At 48.5% G+C, this 8,078-nt stretch overlaps 2 pseudogenes; both read right to left on the reverse strand.

Annotated features, from left to right (window-relative positions):
- The window catches only part of LOC114635433, a 5,358-nt pseudogene extending 4,834 nt beyond the window's left edge, over positions 1 to 524 (reverse strand).
- Positions 525 to 3,499: 2,975 nt separating this feature from the next.
- On the reverse strand, positions 3,500 to 7,906 carry LOC114635432 (annotated as a pseudogene).
- Between the last annotated feature and the right edge of the window lie 172 nt (positions 7,907 to 8,078).

An 8,078-nucleotide genomic window follows, 5' to 3' on the forward strand; every position in this document is an offset into this window, starting at 1 on the left:
CCCCTGGCTGCTCCCTGTGGTTCCGGACTCGGTGCCGAGGCCGGGGGAGCCTATGGTGGTTGATGATAAGGGGGTGGGCAGTGGCGGACTTGGCCACTCAGGTGGCTCCTCAATCTCGGGATAGATCTTAGGCGGAGCTGAGGGTTTAGTTTCCGAGTGGGTTTGGGCGTTTTAGGCCTGGAACTGCAGAGAGCCAGGGCTCGGGAGCCTGGCTGTCTCTTAACCCATGGTCTCACCCACCGAGGGGAATTCTGGATCAGGTTCTGCCAAACCACGATGTATGGCTGTTGATTGGGATATGACCCTGGTCCTTCCTGAAAAATAGTAGCTTTTACTGTAGAAATAGTAGTCGCGTCAAAAGTCCCCTCAGGTGGCCATCCCACATCAAGTTTTGGCCACTCTGAGGCACAGAAAGTCTGCCAACATCCCTTCCTGATGTTAACCGATAAATCATTGCCTCTGTCCTTCACCTCTGTCCAGTGGTCTAAAGTCAGGCTTAAGGGAGTCACTACAGTCTGTCCCATAACTGTCAACAAGCAACACAAAAAACAGACAAAACAACTACACTAACTGTCTCAACCGAGAAAGCCAACACCAATAAAGAAAAACAGATGGCCAGGAGGTCTCTCACACCTCCTCCAGCAAGAAGACCACTGTGTCCTCTCCGGCCTCCAGACGGGCACCCACCAGGCGTCCCCAAGGTCCTTCCTCACCTGGGACGTCTCCCAGGTTGTGGCAGTGGTAACCCTCCTAGCACGTCTGCTGGTCACCCATTCTCCTCCTGCCGAGACAAAAGGTTTGCTGTCTTACGAGACATAAACAGCTGCCAAGCCAAACCACAGAAGTGCACTTTCCAGAATTCCAAACGAGACGGATCGACACACAAAACGCACAAACAAAACCGAGGTGCCCTTACCTCCCAGTGGGGGTCTCAGAGATCAGGGTGGTCGCAAATCCCAGGACGAGCTCCCAATGAAGACCTCCGCAGAGGGGAGACCCTCTCTCAAGTCTCAGAAAGTCGAGACTACCCAGTAATCTGCTCGAGACACCATGTACCAGAGCAATTGCGAGGTTGTTTATTAGGGCGTGACAACTAGCTGCCGGTCAATTCGTATGCCCACGAAGGAGCTGAATTGACCCTGACAGCCAGTTTGAGAGGTGTTTTTAAAGGAAAAAACCACAAAGCAAGGAATGAGGAGGGGGTGAGGGGGTTGCTAGGGTGGTATAACATAAAAATAGTGGAACATTCCAAAGGAACCCAACCTACATGAGTCAGGATCAGGTGAAAACTCTCTGTACACTTATCTTTCTCAAGAATGTAGTCCTGCCCTGTCACTTCAGCTTTGCCCTGTCACTTCGGCCTTGCCCTGTCACTATGGTTATCAGCTTGGTTCCACCTGGCTAAATTGCATTCTAGCCAGTTCCCGTAATTAGTCTGTCCACATTCTTAACTTGCTTCATGCCTCCATGTCTTTGTAAAGAAAGCCTAAAGAATATTTTATGTCTAAAAAGGATTCTATATACCCAGTATCTATAATTTTCACTCTACATTCCTCATTTCTCCTATTGATAGTTTTTAATCTTAAAAACTTAAGCCCACTTCTCTAAATGATAGTTTTTAATCTTGCATTTCAATATCTTCATAGCTTCCGTTTCCCTGTCCGAGGGTTTGATACTGATGTCGTAGCAGTAAAATCTGAACAGCACTTACCCTTTCTCTTATGAAGGCAACTAATCTATTTAAAATACAGGGTCCTATGGTTAAAAGTAAAAGTAGAATCACAAGAGGGCCTGCAAGGGAGGATATCAGAGTAGTCATCCAAGGGGATCTATTAAACCAACTTTCAAACCAATTCTGTTGTGCTTCTCTGTCCTTCTGTCTCTGATCTAGTCTGTCTCTGAGTTTACTCATAGAGTCTTTAATCACACCTGAATGGTCTACATAAAAACAGCATTCTTCTTTCAAAGCAGCACACAGTCCCCCTTCTCTAAGAAAGAGCAAGTCTAATCCTCTTCTATTCTGTAAAACAACCTCAGAGAGGGAAATCAATGATTCCTCTAACTTTGATACTGACTGTTCTAGGGCCCTCAGTTCTACATCAATAGCTGCTCTCAGTTCATGAAAATAGTGTGGGGTCTGAACTAATGCAGCAGTTCCTGTGCCCACACCTGCAGCCACTCCTAGACCCAATATGACAGCTAGGGTTAAGGAAATGGGCTCTCTACGGAAGCATCTAGGGTATTCAAACTCACGGTCAAGAGTATCTTCAGGGTGATAATAGACTCGAGGAACTAGCTGAACAAGTATACAATAGTCTTTGGTCTCATCAAAAACAGAGGTGGAGATGCATGGAGTTAATCCAGAACTACAAGCCCACCATTTATCAATTTCAGGCACTAAAAATCTGTTGACAGAGGTCTTTGGACTCTTAAGAGTCTCACTGCATAGATGTGTATAAGCAGTGGGAGGGGTTCCCAAGCAAACTCCTTGACCTGAAACTTCAGTGAGGGTAAGTCTATTTTTACTACTCCATACACAGGCATCATGACTAGTGGTGTTATTAAAGGTCCCAGTTGTTGCGATGCCTTCATAATAAGGAGGCCCTGAAGAGAGGCAAAGCCAGCAGGACTTAGTCATATTGGGTTGGGACCCATTTAGTATGGTAAAAGCACCTTGGATCAGACTTAACAGCCTCTGTCCAGTGCTTGGGAGGGAAGGAGTAGAGGTCAAAGGAGTATCCAGAGGGTACTCAGTATGGTGTTTGAGTTCTGAAGGTCTTAAAGGGGTCACAGGGGCAACTGCAAGGGGTTCTGTTCTGGAAACACTCTGTTAGGGCCTATAGGCTGAGCAGGTGGACTCTCTATCTTCAACTGAATGGTGAAAGCAGCACCTAAATCACGCTTCATCATTCTATCTGGAAAATACCATCTAAGGCCCCATGTTCTCCCTTTTAACCGCTGTACTGTATCCCCGGTCCGTCCCTGGACAGTGAAAGTTATATTTAAGGGTATGCAGGTGGACCTTGAATTGCACAGGTTCTCTGTAGTCCACTTAAAACATTCTGTTGGAGGGACATAATTTTTACGTACTACAATCCAGTCCCATGAGGAACTGGGGTTCCAGTAAGCATCTCCTGTTGTTTTGCAGCCCCAAGCAGAACAATATAAGTTCCCTATGTCTCCACAACGGTGGGCTGTTGTTCGATCCCGACCATCCCTGGGACAGACATAAAAATCTAATTTCCCTAGCTCACATCTGCATTCCGGGTCTCCGCACCCAAATTTACATCCTGGGCAAATTCTCCGCCCTGCATCCAGGGGCAACTTCTGAGGATCTGAGGTAGGGATATCCCAAGTGTCTAATCCAGCTGCTAATTGGCAGAAATCGGGAGTGAGAGTGGGCCACCAGGTGTACGGTGGGGCTACCTTAGAGGTAGACCACACTACCTCTCCAGTCATTGAGGTGACCTGCCAAGTCAGTTTTTGGGGAGTGTGTGGATTATTCCCCATCATCTGTGGGCCTACGGCATAGGCGCAACTTAAGAGGATTACCAGTCCGCTCCAAAGTCCATTCATCTTGGTGAGAGTTCGGAGGTGCTCTTTTCACGTGTGAGGCATGGATCCACGCGGAGATGCCATCTACCTTCACTGCTGTGGGGGTTGTCAGCAGGACCAGGTACAGGCCTTCCCACCGTGGCTCAAGGTTGCCCGTCCGATGTCTCCTTACTAGGACAGTGTCTCCGACCTCGAACTGATGTGGTACTGGATCTTCTTTAGGAGCATAGGAGTTCTTTATGGTTCCCCAGATTTCCTTTTTCACAGTCTCTAAGGCTTTTAGTCGGGCTAGAATAGGAAAAGGGGGAATATAACCATCATCAGGGCGAGTTGTACTCTCAAGGGTCTGATAAATGGGAGGTGGAGAACTGTATAAAATCTCAAAGTGGGTAAGTCCCAAGACTCTGGGCGTGTTCCTGACTCAGAACAGGGCAAGTGGGAGCAAAGCTGTCCAATCACCCCCGCTGGTCTCTATAGTCAATTTAGTTAAGGTCTCTTTTAGGGTTCTATTCATCCTCTATACCTGTCCTGAACTCTGGGGTCTATATGAACAATGTAATTTCTAATCGAACCCGAATAGTTTGGCCAGTCCCTGACTTACTTGCGCGGTGAAAGCAGGCCCATTGTCTGAGCCAATCACCCTTGGCACCCCAAACCTGGGTAGGATTTCTTCCAATATCTTCTTAGCCACCACAGTAGCAGTCTCCTTCTTGGTTGGGAATGCCTCGACCCATCCGGAAAAAGTATCTATAAATACTAAGAGATATTTGTTACCATACCTGGTAGGTTTTACTTCAGTGAAATCGACCTCCCAGTAAGAACCAGGTCGATCTCCTCGAAGTCTAGTTCCTTTTACCTCCTGATGGTGGCTGGCATTGGTGAAAGCACAAGCCTTGCACTCTTGCACTAGCCTGTGCGCTAGTTTCTTCAACCCTGGAATCTTATACTGAGACCGGGCCACTATTTCCATCATCTTTTCGGGCCCCAAGTGGGTCCACTGATGGATCCCAGATAGGTACTATAGGCTTTCTTCTTCAGACAGGACCGGCTTGGTCCCTGGTTCCTCAGTGGGATTGGGAGTCTTTGATTGGGTTCTGATGGCCAAAATCATGGGTCCCTGGGCAGCTTTTTTTGCTTCCAGGTCCGCCATCTGGTTTCCTTTTGCAATATAGTCTGTCCCTTTTTGATGGCCGAAACAATGAACTATTACCACCTTCTTTGGAAGGTGAATTGCCTCCAAGAGGCTCAAAATCCTTTCTTTGTTTCTAATTTCTTTTCCTGCTGAAGTTAATAGCCCTCTCCGTCGGTAGATGGCGCCATGTACATGAACGGTAGCAAATGCATACCTGCTATCAGTGAAAATATTCACCCCTTGTCCTTCTGCCATCTTCAAGGCCTGGGTCAAGGCTACCAGTTCAGCTTTTTGTGCTGAAGTCCCTTCAGGTAGGGCCGAGGCCCACACAGTCCTTTTCCCATCCACCACTGCCGCTCCCACCCTTTGTTTACCCTCAACCACGAAGCTGCTCCCGTCAGTAAACCAGGTCTTCACCCCTGGCCAGGGCTTGTCAGTCAGGTCCGGTCTGTTGGACGTTTCTTCAGCCAGTATTTCTTCACACTGGTGAATCATGGAGCTGTCAGCCTCAGGCAGCAGGGTGGCAGGGCTCAGAACAGCCGGTGGGGCAAAGGTTATACGTTCGGTGAGAAGGAGGCTCTGGTAGTGAGTCATTCTGGCATTAGTCATCCAGCGATCGGGAGGCTGTCTGACAATGCTTTCCAGAGCATGAGGGGCCACTATTGATAATTTCTGTCCCAAAGTCAGTTTATCAGCATCTTTCACTAGTAGAGCTGTAGCTGCTACGGCCTGCAGACAGACAGGCCATCCACTTGCTACCGGGTCTAGCTTCTTTGAGAGATACGCCACTGGACGTTTCCATGGACCCAAGGTTTGAGTCAAAACTCCTCTAGCCACCCCCTTCCTTTCATCAACATAGAGAGTGAAAGGCTTAGTTAGGTCTGGTAAAGCCAAAGCAGGGGCTTCTAATAAAGCCTTTTTCAAAGCCTCAAAGGCTTTCTGATGTTCGATTGTCTAGGTAAACTCCCCTTGTTCCTTAGTCAGGGGGTATAAAGGTGCTGCCAAGGTGGCAAACCCTGGGATCCACAGCCTGCAGAACTCGGCGGTCCCAGGAAACTCTCTTACCTGACGAGGGGTAGTTGGGGTTGGGATCTACATAACTGTCTGCTTTCTGGCCTCAGTCAGCCAGCGTTGTCCATCTCTCAAGGTGTAACCCAAGTAAGTCACTTCAGTCTTACATAGCTGGGCCTTCTTCATAGATGCCCGATACCCCAACTTACCCAACTCAGCCAGGAGACGTTCTGTTCCTTTCTCACAATCTTGGGGGTCCTTAGCGGCCAATAAAAGGTCATCTACATATTGTAACAGAGTCACTTGAGGATTATTAGCCCTGAAAGGGGCCAGGTCCCGGTGGAGTGCCTCATCAAATAAAGTGGGAGAGTTCTTGAATCCCTGTGGGAGTCTCGTCCAGGTCAGCTGTCCTGCTTTACCGTTCTCTGGGTCTCTCCACTCAAAGGCAAACAGGGGCTGACTCTGGGAATGAAGTCTCAAACAAAAGAAAACATCTTTAAGGTCCAGAACTGAATACCAAGTTCTGTCTGGGGGCAGAGAGCTGAGCAAGTTGTAGGGGTTGGGTACCGTAGGGTGGATATCTAGTACCCGTTTGTTAACTTCTCGGAGATCTTGAACAGGCCAGTAATCTCCAGTGCCTGGTTTCTTTACTGGCAACAGAGGTGTATTCCAGGGAGATTTGCATGGGACTAAAATCCCCTGTTGTAATAGTCTTTCAATGTGGGGACGTATCCCCATTCTGGCTTCCTTGCTCATGGGTATTGCCTGACCCCAATTGGAGAAGCACCAGCTTTGAGCTCAATGACTATCGGGGGTACATTCTTGGCCATCCCCATTCCCCCAGTCTCTGCCCAGGCCTCAGTAAACAGGGATCAGGGTCCCATTTCAAATTCTGATGAAGGATGTCCCTGAATGTCAGACTGAAATAGTCTATATTCATCTTCTATTTTCAGGGAGAGTGTTAACACTGGGGATTTGATAGTGTCCCATGTCACCTTTGGCCCCTGGGGGGGTGAAACTTATATGTGCCTTTAACTTAGTTAAAAGGTCCCTACCCAGCAAAGGGGTAGGACACTCAGGTATCACTAGGAAGGAATGAGACACTTGTCTTTTTCCCAGGTCTACTGTTCTCGTGGTGGTCCACGAATATGAATTCTGTCCAGTGGCTCCAATAACTATGGTTTGCTTACTTCTCAACTTCCCCAGGGGTTTCTTGAGCACTGAGAATTCTGCTCCCGTGTCGACAAGAAAGTCCATGGGGGTCCCCTCCACTTTCAGGGTTACCCTAGGCTCGGGGAGGGGGGCCAAGCCCTGACCCCCCTAGTCTTCATTGCTACCTAGGGCCAGAGCCTTAAGTCCCTTTTTGGCGGGACACTCTCTGGCCCAATGTCCTCTCTCCTTGCAATAGGCACATTGGTCTCTGTCCAGTGCTTGGCTGGCTCTTCTGGGTCTCCTTGGCTCCTGCCTCTGATACTCACCCAAGTTCCCTATCTGCCTAACTCCTCTAGTTCCCTGTCTTCTTCCTTCATCTATAATTGCAGCCAAAATCTTAGTCAAATTCTTTTCCTGCCTTCTCTGTCTCTCATCTTTCTCCTTACTCCTTTCTCTTTTCTCTCTCTGCTTTTTCTTCCTGAGTTTCCCTCTTATGATAGATCTTCTCTGCCTCTTTAACCACATCTCTGATTGTGAGGTCTTGTAATCCCTCAAGACGCTGTAACTTCTTTCTAATATCTGCAGCAGCCTGCCCAATAAAAGCCATAATGACAGACATCCTCTGTCCCTCCGAGGTGGGGTCAAAAGGAGTATATCTGCGATATGCCTCCATGAGGTGCTCCAAGAAAACAGAGGGCGCTTCTTCTGGCTCCTGCATAACCTCTCTTACCTTAGCCAAATTGGTGGGGCGTCTCGCGGCCCCTCTGAGACCTGACACCAGAGCCCGGCGTTAGATGGACAGCCTTTCCCTACCTGCAGCTGTGTTGTGGTCTCATTGGGGCAGAGTAAGGGGAAAAGCCTCATCAATCTCTGCTGGAGTTAGATTCTGCAAAAGTTGTCCCGCAGCGTTCTGGATGTTTTTCCGGGCCTCCAGAAGAACTCTCTCTTTCTCTTCAGCCATGAAGAGAGTCTGGAGGAGCTGATTGCAATCATCCCAGGTGGGCTGGTGCGAGTACATTATAGACTCCACCAGTCCAATCAGGGATGTAGGATTCTCTGAAAAAGGGGGATAATTAGCTTTCCAGTTAAACAGATCAGATGAAGAGAAGGGCCAGTATTGTAGGAACTGGACTGCATTCGTCTCGGTAGGTTCCAGACCTATAGCTCGGAGAGGTAGAGAAATGGTGGAGTTGGGTCCTTCCGGACTCAACCCTCTCCGGCTCCGAGT

Source organism: Grammomys surdaster, unplaced genomic scaffold (genome assembly GCF_004785775.1).
Source record: "Grammomys surdaster isolate TR1022 unplaced genomic scaffold, NIH_TR_1.0 103852, whole genome shotgun sequence".
NCBI lineage: Eukaryota > Metazoa > Chordata > Mammalia > Rodentia > Muridae > Grammomys > Grammomys surdaster.